Source organism: Euphorbia lathyris, chromosome 7, assembly GCF_963576675.1.
Source record: "Euphorbia lathyris chromosome 7, ddEupLath1.1, whole genome shotgun sequence".
Taxonomy (NCBI): domain Eukaryota; kingdom Viridiplantae; phylum Streptophyta; class Magnoliopsida; order Malpighiales; family Euphorbiaceae; genus Euphorbia; species Euphorbia lathyris.
In genome coordinates, this window is record NC_088916.1 from 65,612,517 (window position 1) to 65,632,369 (window position 19,853).

Consider the following 19,853-nt stretch of genomic DNA (forward strand, 5'->3'; position numbering starts at 1 on the left):
AGGGCATGGCACAAAGTTTCAACATGGCCTCTACATCTACTACAATCTCCAGAAACCGCCAGATGCCGTCTGTGCCTATCCGAATTAGTAAGCAACCTGTCCTTAACTCCCAGCCACAGGAAACTCCTAACCCGGTAAGGGACTTTGAGAGCCCAGATAGACTTCCAAGTGTCCGAGGGAGGATCGGACCTGTTAAGGGTAAGGGCTTCAAAGGCAGACTTGCAAGAATAAACTCTCTTATTAGTCAGCGCCCAGCAGTGCCTATCCATGTCTTCCTCTTGATTGCTAACCTTCACTCCCTGAATTCTAAGGAGGGTCTCAAGGCTTAAGAAACTATCAAACTTAGGCCAGATCCAGTCCCCTTCAGAGTCAACCACATCTGCTATCCTCCAGTTTCGGATGTCCCTAGGCGGGGGTTGAGAACACACCTCTATCAAAGGTTTGTCCCCAACCCAGGTATCAAACCAAAAACTAATGGATTTACCATTACCCACCTCCAGACCCACTCCCAGGCAGAATTCTGCAAAAACGGCGCTGAGACCTTTCCAGAGGAAAGAGAAATTGATTACTCTCTCCTTAGGGCCCCCGAAGATTTTGTCCTTCCGGTACTTACCACAAAGAAGGCGAACCCAAAGAGAGGAGGGGTCTTGCCACATACGCCAAAGGAGCTTCATTAATAAAACTTTGTTATTATCCTTAGCTTTCCTAATGCCCAGCCCACCAGAAGCTTTTGGCTGACACACCTCACTCCAAGGCACAAGATGGATCTTTCTTCCCTCCGCGGCTTCCCCCCACAGGAATCTACGGTTAATCTTATCGAGATCATTAAGCACAGGACCCGGAAGCTGACAAGCCTGCATGATGTGATTGGGAGCAGCACAATTAACTGATTGGATTAGCGTGAGGCGGCCAGCAAGAGATAGAGTCTTGGCTTTCCACGAGGCACACTTCGTATTGGCCTTATCCAAGGTATCTTTAAAGGAAGCCTTGGACACTCTCTCACTGTGGAGGGGAATACCCAGATACTTCCCAAGAGAAGCATTAAGAGGAATACCTGAAAGATCACTTAATCTTTTACAGACTCTCGGATTCATATTCTTGGAGCACATCATTCTAGACTTCTGGATATTAAGTTTCTGACCAGAAGCTGAACAAAAACAATCAAGAATCTCCATAATGACATTTAACTGCTCCTCATTCCCATCCAGAAAGATGAGGACATCGTCTGCAAAGAATAAGTGGGTCACCTGGGGACAGAAGCTATTGATCGCTACTGGGTGGAAACTCCCATTATCAATCGCATCTTGAATCAGATGAGATAACCTCTCCATAGCAATAACGAAAAGGAAGGGGCTCATAAGATCACCCTGACGGATTCTCCGACCCGGGGAGAACTCCTCCGACATATCCCCATTAACCATAACTTGAAACACAGGAGAAGAAATACAAACCTTGATTAACCTTCTCCAGCTGTCCGGGATCCTAGCTCTCTCCAGGCTCTCCATCAGGAAACTCCAGTTAATGCGGTCATAGGCCTTCTCCAAATCCAGCTTAAGGGCCACAATGCCTTTCTTCCCTTTCCTAATCTTCATCGTGTGTACCATCTCTTGGGCAATCACCACATTATCCATCATTTGTCTACCAGGTATAAAACTACCCTGATTCTGACAAATGATAGCAGGAAGAATGCCCCGAATTCTGTTAGCCACCATCTTTGTAACCGTCTTATAAAGAACATTACAAAGACTGATAGGTCTCATTTGCAAAAAGGAGGAAGGTTTATCAATTTTAGGAATCAGGACCAGGAGGGTTCTATTAACCAGCTCAATATCCTTCGACCCATTAAACACACCTATGATAAAATCATAGATACCATCCTTAACAACCTCCCAATGCTTATGATAGAAACCAGCAGGCAGACCATCAATCCCAGGAGCTTTCGCCGCCCCAATGCTGAAGACGGCTTGGTCAATCTCTTTCCGGGATATAGGCTTAAAGGCTTCCTTACTACTATCTTCACTGATCATAGGAAAGGTAGCAGCAGAATGAGCCCTCTCCAACTGGATAGGATCTTCTTTAAACAGATCTTTATAGAACTCCAGGGCCAACTTCCGAATAACCTCATCTTCATACACCCAATCGCCATTAGAATCCTTAATGGCCTCGATTCTATTCTTCTGCCTTTTGATCATGGTAGAAAGATGGAAGTATCTCGTATTGCGATCCCCATCTCGAATCCAAGATTTCCTAGACTTCTGAAACCAGAGGAGCTCCTCCTGCCTAAGCACAGCTTCCAGTTCATTCTGAAGGGATCTGAGAAGGCCATCCAAGCTGTGATCAAACCTCACCTCCAACCTACGCTGAATGCCCTCCATCCTCCTAAGTAACTTATTCTTCCTTCTAATAATATGCCCAAAGACATTTTTGTTCCATCCCAGCACATTACTCCTGAACCCTTCAGCAGCCTGCAGAACGTTCGAGTGAGGTTTCCAATTCTCCTAAACAAACTCCTTAAACTTAAGATGGGCCTCCCAAGCCAACTGGTACCGAAACGGTCCCTTTCCCCTAGGACGATTACCTCTCAAAAGTCTAAACAAAATGGGGCAATGATCCGAATGACGGAACAGAAGGTTTAACACCGAACACTCAGGGAAAACAGTCTGAGCTAAAACATTAGCGTAGACCTTATCCAGACGAACAAAAATATTCTTTCCCTATTAACTTTATATGTTATATTTTTATTTAGTTCTATATTCTTATTTATTATAATATAATTAATTAGTATTTTTGCCCATTAAAATCTTATATTTGTTTTTCATAAATGATTCTATGACTACTAAATTTCATTGCTCATGTAATATATGCAAACTAAAAGTAATTGAATATCCACAAATATTGTGGATATTCAATTACTTTTAGTTTTCATATATTACATGAGTCATTGAATTTAGGAGTCATGAAATTGTTGATGAAAAACAAATATAAGGTTTTAATGAGCAAGAAAACTAATTAATATATGTAAACTAAAAATAATTGAATATCAGTGTTCGAAATATTATGGATATTCAATTACTTTTAGTTTGCATATATTACATGAGCAATGAAATTTAGTAGTCATGGAATCATTTATGAAAAACGAATATAAGATTTTAATGGGCAAGAATAATAATTAATTGTATTATAATAAATAAGAAAATAGAACTAAATAAAATGATAACATATAAAATTAATAGGGAAAGAATATAATATGATTAATTTAATTATGACGTTTAGCTTAAATTGTATATATTTTGTAAACGTTATGCTTAAATTCGTATTATTTTGTAAACGTTAAGCCTAAATTGATATTATGTTGTAAACGTTAATCCTATATTGGTGCAATTTTGAACGTTGAGCCTAAATTGGTACTTCCGCAAAAACCTTAGGCCTATTTTGGTACCTTATCCCATAAAATTATGGGAAAAATGCCAAAATTGATTCCGATGTTTTTGGAAAAAGTGCGGATTTAGCCTAACGTATGAAATGGTACAAATTTAGTCATAACGTTTTCAAGCAAGATCAAACTTTTCTCCCAAACAAGTTTGTCGATAGTTGAAGTAGTTTGAGAGCTATTTGACTGTCATATCGGACCTTCCAAACAAGTTTGTCGATAGCTGAATTAGTTTTTTTATATATATTTTTGGTTGGTTATTTTAAACTATATTAGTAATATAATAAACATTTTAGACACCGATAAAAAAAAAAACTGTGGTTAACTTATAGATAATAGACTTAGTTGTTAGCATTTTAACAGAGTTTTTGTAACTGTGTGTTTCACCTTTTTAATTCTTCTACACGGGTGTGCTATAGATTTTGCGGGAAATCCCCAGAACTTATCAAATCTAACTTCTTGAAACAGACAATTATATTCTCTGCTCGCCTTTTAAGACATGCAATATGACTACTGACTCATTCTTATGAGAATTGCAAGAATCCTGGAGAGAACAAAGTCTTTTTTGCTCGGAAGGAAGTCTTTCTTGAAAAGTAATTCCTTATTAAAGAAAACAGTGGGAGTGGTGTTGAACTCGGGGAAGTTCAAACCCTACAAATTCCTAGTGAGGATAGTATGAAGACTAAAGCGGAGCCACAAAAGGATCTAGAGCCCGTTCCAGTTGCACAAGAGCCGGAAAGGTCTGGTAGGATTTGTATGAGCCCGTTGAAAGTGTGGAATCCTTGATTAGGTTTGATTTATTAGTGAGGTATATATACCAGTGTAATACAACTGTGAACCCTACACTTATGGTATGTAGAGTCATACGAGAATGCAACTACTATAATTACAAATATGGCTAACACAATTACTATAATTACAAATATGGCTAACACACCCCCTTAGTCGAAACGGGAGGTGGACGAACGTTGAGACTAGAGCGGAAGTCATCAAAAAGAACTTGTGGTAGACCTTTTGTAAAAATATCGGCAATCTGGTGACGAGAAGGAACATGAAAAACTCGCACTTCTCCTTTGGCAACCTTTTCTCGAACAAAATGTATATCCATCTCTATGTGCTTTGTGCGCTGATGCTGAACAGGATTTCCAGATAGATAGATTGCACTGATGTTGTCACAATACACTAGAGTGGATTTGCGAATTGGACATAGAAGCTCAAGTAACAAGTTGCGAAGCCAACATGTTTCAGACACGACGTTAGCTACTCCTAGATATTCTGCTTCAGCACTAGAGCGGGAAAGAGTAGGTTGGCGTTTAGCAGACCAGGAAAGTAGATTATCCCCGAGAAAAACACAATAGCCGGAGGTAGAGCGACGTGTGTCAGGACATCCACCCCAATCAGCATCAGTGTAGGAGACCAGAGAATCCAGCGATGACGACCCAATAGTGAGACCATAGCCTAGGGTGCCTTTGACATACCGAAGAATCCGTTTAATGGCAGCCATATGCTGAGTGGTAGGAGCATGCATAAATAAACACACCTGCTGTACTGCATAGCTGATATCGGGACGAGTCATCGTCAGATACTGTAAGGCACCTGCCAAACTGCGGTACTCAGAGAGATCGTGATAGGGTGAGCCAGAAGTCAGACTGAGCTTCTGCTTTGTGTCAACGGGAGTGGTACAAGAATTTGCAGACGTGAGACCTGCTTTGTGAATTATTTCCGATGCATATGTCTTCTGAGATAGAAAAAGAGTGCTAGGACTGCGAGTGACGGATATGCCCAAAAAGTAACTCAAGGGACCCAAATCCTTCATGGCGAACTCACTACTTAAGCGGCCGATAATGGACTGTCTCAAAGCTGATGAGGAAGCAGTGAGGATGATGTCATCCACATATAAAAGCAGGTAAGCTGTCGCAGATCCTTGATTAAGCACAAAAAGAGAATGATCAGATTTACTATAAGTGAAACCCAAAGTAAAGAGAAAAGTTGCAAACCGTTGGTACCACGCCCTAGGGGCTTGCTTAAGTCCATAGAGTGACTTCTTAAGCAGGCAAACATGATCAGGATGAGCCGGATCCCGAAAACCGAGTGGCTGATGCATGTAAACAGTCTCAGTCAAGTCACCATGGAGAAAAGCATTTTCACATCCAGTTGATGTAGTCCCCAATTCTTGGAAAGAGCAATACTCAATACGGCGCGGATAGTAGCTGGTTTGACCACTGGACTGAAAGTTTCTCCACAATCAATGCCAACAAGTTGATTTGCTCCATTACCAACCAACCGAGCTTTATACCGCTCAAAGGATCCATCTGCCTTGAATTTGTGCCTGAGAATCCACCAACTACGAAGAATGTTAGCATGAGAGGGACGGGGTACAAGGACCCACGTCTTATTATCAATAAGGGCCTTGTATTCATCGGCCATGGCATTTTTCCAATTAGGGTCTTTTAATGCAAGAGATGGATTAGGAGGTATAGGGGAGATAGTTGCGGTGTGGAGGTTAAGACGGTGTTGAGGTTTAAAAACGCCTAATTGAGATCTAGTGGTCATATGATGAGTAGGCAGTGGTGGTGGAGGAGGTATGGTAGGTGAAGGGATAGGATGGGAGGGGCTAGGATTTGTGGAATTATTTCGTACAGTAGCATTAGCTGGAGAAGTGAGGGCGGGAGAAAGAGATGGGCTAGGAGAGTGGTTTAGGTGTGTAGCGTGAGGTGGGCGCGGTGGAGAAGGTGGGCCGTGAGAGGGGGAAATAGGTGGGCTAGTTGGTGGGCCGTGAGAGGAGGAAATAGGTGGGCTGGTTGGTGGGCCACACGTAGAAGGGAAAAGAGAGATAGGTGGGACTGTTGATGAAGCTGTTTGGGCTGAGGGAGATGTGATTTGGGCCGAGGGTTGAGATGGTGGGCCAGGAGGTGGGGCAAGTGGAAATTTGCACTCATCAAATAAAACATGTTGGGAAATAATTATTTTCCGTGTTGAAATTTCATAACATTTATAGCCACGGTGATTTGAAGGATATCCTAAAAAGACACAGGGGGACGACCTGGGTTGAAGTTTGTGACGCGATGTGGAGGGAATTAACGGATAACAAAGACACCCAAATACACGAAGATGCTCGTAACTTGGTTGACGATTGTAGAGAATTTGAGTCGGGGAAAGATAACCTAAAACTCTATGCGGACGAATATTAAGAAGGTATGTAGCATGTGCAAGAGCGTGAGGCCAGAGAGAGAAAGGAATAGAGGTATGATTGAGAAGTGTTCGGATAATGTCATTAATTGTTCTAATGGTGCGTTCGGATTTTCCATTTTGAGGTGAGGTATGTGGACACGAAAACCGAAATTGCAAACCATTTGACTTGCAGAAATTATGAAATTGCGCATTATTGTATTCGCCCCCATTATCACATTGAAAGGTTTTGATATCTCGTTCGAATTGATTTCGAATAAAATTACGAAAAGAAAGAAAAACAGAATAAACTTGTGATTTTTGAGCAAGAGTAAACGTCCACAGAAAATTGGTGTAATCATCCAGAAAAAGCACATAATAACGACAACCACTAGAGCTTAAAATTGGGGATGTCCATATATCACTATGAATAATGTCAAAGGGCATGCAAGAGGAATTATTAGACTTATAAAAGGGCAATTTAACCTGTTTACCAATAACACAAGAAGAACAAATAGAAGTTTCCTCATGTTTTGGACAATTTATTAAATTATTTGTTCGAAGATTGCTCAAAACATTAGAGCCTGGATGTCCTAATCTATTATGCCAAATGGAAGACGACAAAGCAGGAAAAGCATATGAAACAGAAGACGCAGAAGAGGGAGTCACGGGATATAGATCACCGGTGCTATTACATCTCATAATAGGCATCGCCGTGCGTAAGTCCTTCACAGAGAAACCAAACGGATCAAATTCCACAGACACATTATTATCAGTAGCAAATTTACGCACAGATATAAGGTTTTTGATCAATTTGGGAGCATGCAAGACATTGTTTAGGTTCAGGGGTTTAGATTTAGTAGGTAAAGATGCATTTCCAAGACCAATAACAGGAATAATATTGCCATTTCCGACTATAATACTATGATTTAGACCCTTATTAAAATAAGATGTGAGTGTACCTCCATCTCCAGTCATATGTGAAGTCGCTCCAGTATCCATAAAGTAAGGTCCTGCAGGTGGTGAGATCGTCAGTGTGTGCATTGCAGTATCAATATTGGTTGGAACGCAATCTTGGGTCTGAGCCAAATGGGCCTGCGGTCGAGCTCCTAGCAAACCTGGCATGGGAGAGGCAGCTGAGCCGTTGCTAACATACTGGCCCAAGTTTCTATTAGAGCTTGCTGGGCTGTAATTGTTTCCTGGCCCAGTAGGAAAAGGACACGGTGGGTAACTCCATTGCTGAGGCCCGCCCCAATTCATCATATTCCAGCCCATATATCCATTTGGCCCACTATTCCTCCAAAACTGGCCCTCGCTGTTTCGTCCTTGCTGCCATCTACCTCCACCATCAGACCACCGATTGCCACCATTATCCGACCAGCGACCGTCGCCGCCTCTTCCGTTCCGTCCCCGGCGTCCACCATGACGTCCCCGGTTGGAATGGAAATTCCGATTGGAAGAAAAGGAGGCAGCCGGCGTTTGAGAACTAGCAACTGTTAGCGCGGCTGTTTCCATTACTGGTGCCGGTTTCTGAGCACGAGCAGACTCTTCAAGAATGAGCATTGAACGAGCCTTAGTGAACGTTGGTAATTTGTCCAGATGTCGGATTTGAGACCCAATAATTTCATATGCATTGCTAAGGCCGGATATTAATTGTAGAACCAAATCATCATTCGTGACCGGAGCCCCCACGTTGCTTAATTGATCGGACAATGATTTTAAGTGCTGACAATACGATGAGACGTCCGTAAAAGTCTCCAATTTAGCATTGGACAGTTCCTGTTTAAGATAAATAGCACGAGATGATTTGTTATCGGAGAAAATTTCCTCCAAGCGAGTCCAAGCCTTTTCCGCCGTGAGGTCCGGTATGATAATGGTGTTGAGAAGGTCACTTGAAATTGTTCCATAGATCCATTGCAAGACAATTGCGTCAATACGCTTCCACAGACTGAGATTCTTTGTTTTCATGACAGAAGATGAGGTTTCAGATTTATCATCCGTAGATGGGAGAATATGATCGAGGACGAGAAACGCACGAGCATGATTTTTGAACAATTCAGCCCATGTGGTGTATAGACCCTTGCCGGATTCCAGAGGGTCACGAATAAAGGAAGTGATATTGGTTACAGTGAGGGCGGGGTGAGAGGAGATTGCCGTTCCGGTGGGTTATGTATCAGTCGGCGGCATGACGGTGATTAGGGTTTGAAGAAAAGAAAACGGTAGAAAGAGAGGATCAGAAATTAGAGAGTAGGGTTAGGAGAAAAAGTGTCTCTGATACCATGAAAGTGTGGAATCCTTGATTAGGTTTGATTTATTAGTGAGGTATATATACCAGTGTAATACAACTGTGAACCCTACACTTATGGTATGTAGAGTCATACGAGAATGCAACTACTATAATTACAAATATGGCTAACACAATTACTATAATTACAAATATGGCTAACACCCGTAAGGTACAATCTCTTGGTAACGGACGATAAAGAGCTAATGTTCCAAGATGATTTTGAACCAACCTATCAGGAGGCTATTGAAAGCCATCAATCAACCGAATGACTTATAGCTATAAAAGCTGAAATGCAATCAATGTACGATAACCAAGTTTGGAACTTGGTTGATCTACCAATAGGTGCTAAGGTAATCAATAGTAGATGGGTTTTCAAACTAAACTCCTATAACACTTTCAAGGGATGACTAGTAAAAAAAGGTTACAAACAAATCCAAGGGATTGATTACGATGAAACCTTCTCTCTGATCGTTATGATAAAATCCATCAGTATGCTATTTGTCATAGCAACATTTTATGATTATGAAAATTTGCAAATAGATGTCAAAACGACTTTTCTGAATGAAAACCTCCAAGAGGATGTTTGCATGTATCATCTGGAGGGTTTTATCGATCCTAAGTATCCTGATCAAGTTTGCAAGCTTCAAAGATCCATTTATGGTTTGAAGCAAGCTTCCCGAAGTTGGAATATTCGTTTTGATGAAGCAGTTAAAGAATTTGGCTTTATCAAAAATGAAGGTGAGCCTTGTGTGTATAAGATGACTAGTGGGAGCATAGTCACCTTTCTAGTTCTTTATGTGGATGACATCTTGCTAATTAAAAATGGCATATCGACACTCTTGAAGGTCAAAGAGTGGTTGGGAAAGTGTTTCATAATAAAGGACTAAGGCAAAGCTGAGATGATATTGGGTATCGAGATCTACAAGGATAGATCAAAGCAGTTTATAGGCCTAAGCCAATCAAAGTACATAGACAACGTTCTGAAAATGTTCAAAATGATAATGTAAAGAAATGATATTTTCTCATACGTCATGGCATCACCTTAAGTAAGGATGGCATTCCCTCTACTAAAGAGGAGGGGAACTCACGAGTCAAGTTACCTATGCTTCTGTTATTGGATCGATCATGTATGTCATGATATATACTAGGCCAGATGTAGCACATGATCTAAGCATAACTAGTTAGTTCCAACAAGACTCTAGGATACCCATTGGACTGCCCTCAAAGCAATCTTGAAGTACCTAAAAATGACTAAGGATAGCTTCTTAGCGTATAGAGGTCATGAATAGCTATCTGTATGTGGATACACTGATGTTAGCTTCCAATATGACCCTATTAAGGAGAGATCGCAAATTGGATATAGGTGCTATCAGCTGGAATGGCTCAAAGAAAAGTATATTTGCATATTCTATAATAGAGCCTGGGTATATGGTCGCACCAGATGCAACAAAGGAAGTTGTTTGGTTAAAGAAGTCTATCACTCATTTATGAGTAATTCCATTTATCATAGACCCAGTTGACATCTTTTATGACAACACGAAGGCTATCACATAAGACAACGAGCCCTAATCACACTAGAGAACCAACCATGTACTCAGGAAGTTCCATCATAAGACAACGTCGTGGATCTATTGACCAATCAGCTACCTCAGGCTCAACATGACGGTTATACTAGATTTGTAGGGATTAGGACTATGTCTAGTCGGGACCAATGCAAGTGGGAGATTGTTAGTGTTTGCCCTAGTCTTTAGATGTTGTATAACTAATTATTATTAATAAAAGGAATAATCTATTTAGTTCATTTTATGTTGTGTAAAATTAACTTAATAGAGTATCCTAATATAGTGACATGCACATGTTCAGAGGGTTCATGGCCCGAACGAGTGAAAAGATGGTGCAATTAGATGCTATATTAAAACTTCCATAGTCTGTTATTATCGTGGGAATGATAATGAACAAAAGATTAGTATGTGCCTTGGTTGTGATGGTGTTTCACCGACCATAGACATCGGATGTCAAACCAAGGGCTTATGAAACATTAAGCACTAGGTTGGTTCGTTTATAAGAACACCATATGGTATCATGTCAAAGGTGTATCTCATGTAACACTTATAATGGACTCCTTAGACTCGAAATCACTATAGAACCTATATAAGACACATCATACTTTTGTTATCGCCTAACATGTCAGTAAATTAATGCCAAGTATGGGTTAGCCATGTATGTTCTGAATCATGTCGAGTGACTATGAGTGAAGTAAGAGGATTGTTGCTCTCCTATGTGAAAAAGGGCATCACCAGCCATTTGATTGGTGAAGCTAAGAAGTGTACAACTGTAACCAAATGAGGCAGGATGATCACTGCTTATTTGAAACTAATCAGTTCACCAGGAATCAAGAAATGCATTAGCAATAGATGAGGTTGACAGGGTTATGCCTCATGCTAAAAGTTGATATCCATTAGCAACGGAACACATAATGTTGTTGCTAGGTTCTTATTACGTGCATACGAGATTTCATTCAATACGAGTAATTGTAGTGTTTTGCAAGAGATCACTTATGATTTTTGAATCGAATAATAAATTCGACTTCACTACCATGATTGAATGAGCCTACAAGATCACACGCTTAAAAATTTGATCAAATCAAGTTAAAGTAAAGTCATGATGATATAATAGTTATATTAATTCTAGAACTATTGATTATAGCAAGGTCTTATTTATATATATAATTTAAATTGGATTAAAGTCAAGCTCGAAATAAACCTACACTTGGGGTACAGTTAACATAATCATTGATATATATTATAGTTACTAGCTAATTATAATGAATTAATATATGTTCTTAACATATATTAATTCATTATAATTAGCTAGTAACTATAATATATATCAATGATTATGTTAACTGTACTCCAAGTGTCTCGATTTATTTCGAGCTTGACTTTAATCCAGTTTAAATTATATATATAAATAAGATTATGTTAATATATAGTTAGACTTTAATTAGATTAAAATTCTAACTAATTATGTCACATCTAACCCTAAACGACCTTATACAGTATCGGACATGATAATAAAAGATCATAATCAACACTTAGGAGTTTCCAAATTATTCAAATATCATAATATCATATTTTTAAAGCATTCCTCTTAAATATATATTCTAAAATAAATCCATATTTCTACTACACCTAAGTCCTAAAATATTACCTAATACAAACAAATCTCCAAATGAAAAGCAAAGGTCGTAACTAAAGATAAAATCGACGACTTGATACTTCAATCCTCGTTTATGGACCAGTAACTTCTCTTATACCTTGCTCTTTCTCATCTAAAATCTTAAAATATTTAAAAACATGAGAAAAAAATATCAGTAAGTAATTATCAACTATATAAAGTACGTATACTCAAAATAACTCCCCCCTAGACATATATATATTACTTTCCAAAATGCAACGTATAAAATTCATATTCTTAAAAATGAATATTTTACAAATTAAACTATAATAAAATACCTAAATCCAAATCCCTGAAGAGCACTAGATCCTTGCCTCGCCTCAAATTTGAATCCTACATATGGGTAAAATGAACAATATGGGAAATAATACTCAATAGGAAGGTTACCTACGAGCAAGACCATTTGAAAACCACCATATGGAGGGTAGATTTATTTATTCAAAGGGCAAAAATGTCTAGAATTGATTTCCTTTTTGTGATTCATCTCATGCAGGTATGGAATGTTGAACTATTGGTTTGATGATCACAATAGTTATGTCTGGTATCATTGAGATTGAGGTTATCACTTTGCCTCCCACCGGCAAAGTAGAGTGTTGATTTATTAACCCATAATTTTTTAGCAACAACATGTTATGCACCTAAATTTCTTTTTTATATATCCAATAGCATTAAGGAATAAGATTCTAAGGAGTAACCCAATCTCATCGTGTTAGCGCTAGCTGTGGACTTTACTATGACCATTAGGTTGGTGGATGCAGGGGGGATTTTTACCCTTTTTCCTAGCTAAGAAGCTACATTGGCCATAGGGATGTAAATGGGACAGGCATGAGAAAGGGTATCCCCGCCCCGCGGGGATTCCCGACAGATTACCCGTTTAATCCCTGATAACATATTATTAATCATAGAAAATAAAAAATACGCATAGAAAAACTTGAAACATATGATTAATCCGATCGAAATGCTTTACCTCTATTTCACTCTATATCTATTTGTTCATCATATTCTCTTACTTTCTTTTTTCTCTATTATTTTCATTTATTTCTTTTTTCATATATTCTTTTAAACTTTAAATGGGTAAACAGGAATACCCGCGGGGTCGGGGATTCACTGTTGGGCGGAGACAGGGATGAATTTTGTCCCTATTTGTTTTTCAGGGCGGGTATGGGGATTCCCCGTTTAGTTGGGGAACGGGGATGGAAACTCCAATCCCCATCCCGCCCCGTTTACATCCCTAATTGGCCAACATCGTCGAGAATGTGTTTACATCTTCTAGCCCTATGTCCTATTGGACCCTCTAAATGAACTTGTCAATGTATTCTGTGGATATAGTGGCCTAAGGAGGGGCGTCAAAATCATCATGATTCGTGATATCTTCAATAAGCAACTCCTTATAATCCTTCCCGAAATAACCAACAACAATTGTCCTCACTAGATTCTTGATATACGTTCTATGAAATATGAGTAACCTCTTGTTAGCTCTTATCTGAATTCTTATTAGACACTTTCCATACATTCGACTTTGACATCTCACAGAAGTTTTGAGGATAACATTCACATGCTACCATGTATATTAGTATGAACATTATATTAAAAAATGCTTAAACCATACGTAGCCTCTTAAAATTTATTCATTTTGGTCACTTTGCCTTCCGAACTTAAAGGATAACTCATTAGCCACTCTAGCTCTATAAAAGTGACATAATATGCTCCTTATTTTTCCCTAATAAGAGAAGATTTTGACCACTCGCCTTTATATTGACTTTTCATATGTAATGTGGCTTTTCTTGTAAAAAAAGTACCCATTTTCATAGCATATTTTGCAATAGCCTCTCTAAACTCATACACACTTTAAAACATCATCTCGAAAGTCCACATCGTAAATTTTTATAAAAGAAAATGTCATATTACATATTGAAGGTCAACCGAAAGACATGTGATCCTCACGGGTTAACATCTTGTCTGATTGAAGAAAAACATGGGACACATTATGTCACTTTCAGGAGTTGGAGTGGCTAATGGATTGTCTCTTAAGTTCGGGAGGTAAAGTAACCAAAATGGAAATTTAAGGGCTCCGTATGATTTGAGAAAAAAAAGAACATTAACATTATTGAAGGATTAAAATTAATTCGTAGTAATAATTAATTACCTATTCAATTAAAAAAACAGAATTAATGATTTATATTTGTACACAACTATCTTATGATTTCTATTCAAAATCAATTGTACTTTTAACTTCATAAATGGGATAAATTACACATATGGCCACTGAATTTTACACATTTTAACATTATGGTCATTGAACTTCAATTTTTAACGTTATTGTTGAAACACCTTTCCACATAATTTTGATTTGACAAAATTGTTTAAGTATAATTGAAAAACATATTCTAAACACACTAAGTTTAAATGCTTTGATTTATTCTACTAATGTGTTTTGTTCAATGTTGAGTTAAATTGATTATAAGACATAAGGATTAAAAGGCCCAGGCCCAATACGAAAGTCAAAGCCCAAGTCAAACAACTCATGATAACTCGGCCCGCGTTTATCACAACGATGTCGCTGTGTGCGAAACGCAACTCAGCATGAGAAGGATCTAGAAGACCTTCAGGGAACAACTTCGGAACGAAGCTGCTGAGTTGATTCGACAAAGCGTACAAGACAGCAGCTGGCTAAGGAAAACTTCCAGATAAAGTATTTCCACTTTGGGTAAAGTTCAGACGACACAGTATGCTGTCTAGTTGACTTTACCATAAAAGGAGAGACATTCTGCCGAGCTGACCAAAAGCTGACCGAGGACAGAAGATACACAAATCTGATTGGCCGAGAGCTCTGAGCAAGTCAAGATGACAACGACAGGAAGCCGTTTCCCTCCAATGGTTATTTCGAAATTCGAAATGACCGATGCCTCAAGACGTCTCTATAAATAGTGCCATCAGAAGCTTCATTCAACACAGAACTTGATCAAGCCATTACGCTGACCAAATTTCTACACAAGTTCTGCAAGCAAGAAGCAAAGCAATCTTACACTACATTTCATATATTTGTGTAAAAGTCTAGAGTGATTATTTAATCATCTAAGGTGTCTTAGCATTCATTGTTTAGGACAAACACTTATCATTTCTAGAGATTAGAAAGGAGAGGCTGAGTACTCGGTCATAGTACTCAGCAAGAGATTAGGATTGAGTAGAGGTATAGAGGAAGGTACTCTTGTTATACTCAGTTGCTAAGATTGTAAAAGGTTTGAGGCTCTACCTTTAAAGAGCTCAGTAGAGGATTCAAAATCTCGGAACCTGTTCCGGGGACAGGACGTAGGCTTAGAAGAAGCCGAACCTGGATAAATCTGCTGAGTAACGTATTTCTTACCTTAAACTCCTTATATATATTGCTTGCTTAAATAACCAAAAACTGACCAAGTAAAGAGGTCAAGCTGAGTTGTGCGCATCGAACATCTGAGCTCAGGAATAGACTTTAAGTGCTATCTCCTGACTCAAGTCAAGAAACTGACCTAGTCACCAGTTGACTAAGCCAGTATCTTACTGATCACTCAGCGCCGCTGTTAAAACCTTTTCTCTTAAGAAAAGAAGTTTGCCCAAACTTAAGAAAAAGTTTAAATAGTTTCTAACCCCCCCTTGGAACTATACTTGCAACGTTATAAGGGACCAACAAGTGGTATCAGAGCCCTAAAAGCTCACTGTAAAAGGTCTAACAACCTTGAGCTGATCCCTACCATGGGCGAAAACAGTTGTAAAAGCTGAGGCCAAATGGATAGGGGATGATCTTAAGAAGCTTCAAAATCACGCTTCGGCTATCAATATGCTTCACTGTGCGCTCGATGCTGCAGAATATAATAAAATCTCAGGTTGTGAGTCGGCGCAAGAGATCTGGAAAAAGCTGGAAGTCACCTACGAGGGAACCAATAAAGTAAAGGAGTCCAAGGTGAATCAGCAGATGAGACTGTACGAGATGTTCGAGATGAACAATGATGAGGGCATTTCAGACATGAATGCAAGGTTTACCAACATCATTAATGAGCTCAAGAGACTTGGGAAAATCTTCACTGAGGAAGAACAAGTCAAAAAGATACTCAAGAGTCTTCCTAAAGACTGGCAAGCAAAGAAGACCGCTGTTGAGGAAGCTCAGGATTTAACCACCTACAAATATGACGAACTCATCGGCTCGTTGCTGACCCATGAGATATCTATGAAAAACTTCGAGGTGAAGGAAAAATCTGAAGACAAGAAGCAGAAGTCTCTTGTCATGAAAACTGACTCCACTGATGGGAGCTCAACTGATGACGAGGAGATGGCTATGTTCACAAGGAAGATGAAAAGGCTATTCAGGAAGAATGACAAATATTCTAAGAAGCCTTACAGAAAGTTTGATAAGTATAAAGCTGACTCAAGCGACAGCAAATACAAAAAGGACAGCTCAAAGCCCATTACATGCTTTGAGTGCCATCAAACTGGCCATATTAAGTCAAGCTGCCCCACACTGAGGAAAGAAAAGAAGAGCGGCAAGAAGGCAATGGTGGCTACATGGAGCGACAGTGATGAGTCTTCATCTACAGAAGCTGAGGCCACCGAGTCAGCAAAGATATGCTTCATGGCTGACGAACTTGCTGAGCCGTGCGTCTCTGAGCATGCTGACCCATCTGTCGCATCAGATGACGAGGAGCAATCAAATGAGGTAATTACTCTTCCCCAACTCAGAAACGATATGGTTAATGCCCTGAGTGATCTCTACACACTTGTCAAAAAGTGTAATAAGAAAGTTAGAGCACTCAGCAGGCGCTGTGACGAAGTGGAAGAGGTCAAGCTGAGTGACCTCAGATTCCTTCTTCAGGACAATTCAACTCTGCATGATAACATGAAGATCATACACGAGTCTGTCTCCGAAGTCCAATCAGTTTCAAAGAAACTGAGAAAGGACGTCACAACTATCCAGAACCAATTAAAGGTTCCAAATAAAAGAAACATTCCTCTGAGAACTCAGTACCATGGTACTCAGCAGAGATGGAATCCCCATCGAAAAGTCCAGTGTGACTTTTGTGGGAAGAAAGGACACACCACTAAGGTGTGCTGGCACGCTCAGCACTGGGGTGCTGACAAGTTAGTGAAACATCCTAAACAGAAGGTCAGCTGTGACTTCTGTGGAAAGAATGGCCATACTGTCCAAGTATGTCGCCATAAAATAAAATATGATGCTTTACCTATTGCACCTAACAAGCAAGGACCCAAAAAGAATTGGGTACCTAAAAGTAACTAGTTACAATGCATGTAAGCCTGAGATGTGCCGAGAAGTCAAAGATGTGGTATATTGACAGCGCATGCTCGAGGCATATGACTGGTGATGAAACTCAGTTCATCACGTTTGAGCGTAAACGAGGAGGAAGTGTAAGTTTTGGAGACAACAAGAAGGGTAAGATAGTAGGGTCATGAACCATTGGAGGTAATCCTACTATTGAATCTGTCTCCCTAGTCAGCGGACTCAAATATAACTTACTCAGCGTAGCTCAGCTATGTGACAATGGGAGAAAAGTTATATTTGATGCTACTGGATGTAAAATATACGAGGGTGAATCAAATGAGTTAATTTTAACTGCCCCTCGCATAGATAATGTCTTTATGCTAGACTTAGAGAAAAAGTTTTCAAAAACTGTATGCTTAGTATCAAAGGAAGAAAATTCCTGGCTATGGCACAGGAGACTTGGTCATGTAAGCATGGACCTCCTGGCCAAATTAGCAAGAAAGCAATTGGTTGAGGGACTGCCTGAACTTAAATTTGAAAAAGATCAATTATGCCACGCTTGCCAAGCTGGAAAACAAACCAAACAATCTTTTCACAGCAAAAATATTGTCTCAACTAAGCGTCCATTAGAGTTACTACACTTGGATCTCTTCGGTCCAGTCCAGCTGCTGAGTCTGGGTGGAAGAAGATTTTCCTTGGTCATTGTAGATGACTTCTCTCGGTACACGTGGGTCATCTTGCTGAGTAGCAAGGATGAGACCTTTGAGACATTTTCAAATTTGGTTAGAAAAATTGAAAATGATAAAGACCTAAAATTAGCTCACATCCGTAGCGATAATGGTGGAGAATTCAAAAACCAAAAGTTTGTTGAATTTTGTGAAGCCAGCGGCATTGACCACAACTTTTCTGCTCCTAGAACACCTCAACAAAATGGGGTTGTTGAAAGGAAGAACAGAACTCTGGTTGAAATAGCCAGGACAATGCTGGATGAGCATAGACTTCCAAAGTATTTTTAGGGAGACGCTGTCAACACAACGTGCTATATTCTTAATAGGGCTCTAGTTAGACCTATATTAAAGAAAACCCCCTATGAACTTTGGAAAGGACGAAAGCCCAATATTGGATACTTTCGTGCCTTTGGCTGTAAATGTTTTATTTTAAATACCAAAGATAGCTTAGCAAAGTTTGATTCAAAAGCTGACGAGGCTATCTTTCTAGGTTACTCAACAAACAGCAAAGCATACATAGTTTTTAATAAACGAACTCAAGTTTTAGAAGAGTCAGTACATGTTGAGTTCGACGAAACTAACCCTGCAGGTAGATACCAGCCGCTGACCGAGGATGATCCACACTCAGTAACCACTGACCAAGAACCAGCTACTGAGTCATTCACTAAAAGGCTGACCAAGAGTAAGAGTGAACCTAAGATTACTTTCACTGACCCATCTACTTCTGTAGAGATTGTTGAAACACAGACAGCACAAGACATAAATTTACCTAAAGAGATAAGGATTCCAAGAGGGCACTCAGAGAGTGCAATCCTTGATTCTGCTGGGAATACCCTGATGATAAGGAATCAACTCAGGAAGTACCTCAGCAATGTAGCCTTCGTGTCAGTTCAAGAACCGAAGAATTTCGCTGAAGCTGAGTACGATGAATTCTGGATGATCGCAATGCAAGAGGAGCTCGATCAATTTAGAAGAAACGATGTATGGGAGCTAGTGCCTCATCCAAAGAGTCAGAAGACCATTGGAACAAGATGGGTCTTCAGAAACAAGATGGATGAACAAGGGAACGTGGTCAGAAACAAAGCAAGACTTGTAGCTCAGGGCTACAGTCAGCAAGAAAGTATTGACTACGGTGAGACCTTTGCCCCAGTGGCAAGGCTAGAGGTAATTAGAATTCTATGTGCATATGCATCTTACATGAACTTTAAATTATTCCAAATGGATGTCAAAAGTGCATTTCTTAATGGAGTTATAAACGAGGAGGTTTATGTTAATCAACCTCCAGGTTTTGAGGACCCTAAATTCCCAAACCACGTTTATAAACTCAAAAAGGCTCTGTACGGCCTTAAGCAAGCACCACGTGCTTGGTATGAGAGGCTGACCAATTTCCTGCTGACTAGAAATTACGTCAGGGGCAAAGCTGATACAACCTTATTCATTAAGAGAAAGGGTAAAGATATCCTGCTGGCCCAAATTTATGTTGATGATATAATATTTGGTGCAACTAACGAATCAATGTGCAAGGAGTTTAGCAAACAAATACAGACTGAGTTTGAAATGTCCATGATGGGAGAACTCAACTTCTTCCTCGGTCTTCAAATTAAACAAGGAAAGAATGGCATCTTCATCAGTCAAGCCAAATATGCCAAGGAGATATTAAAGAAATATGACTTGGAAAATTGCAAGCCAATATCCACTCCTATGGGCACTGACACTGTCCTCTGCGCTGACGAGAATGGTAAGTCAGTAGACAGC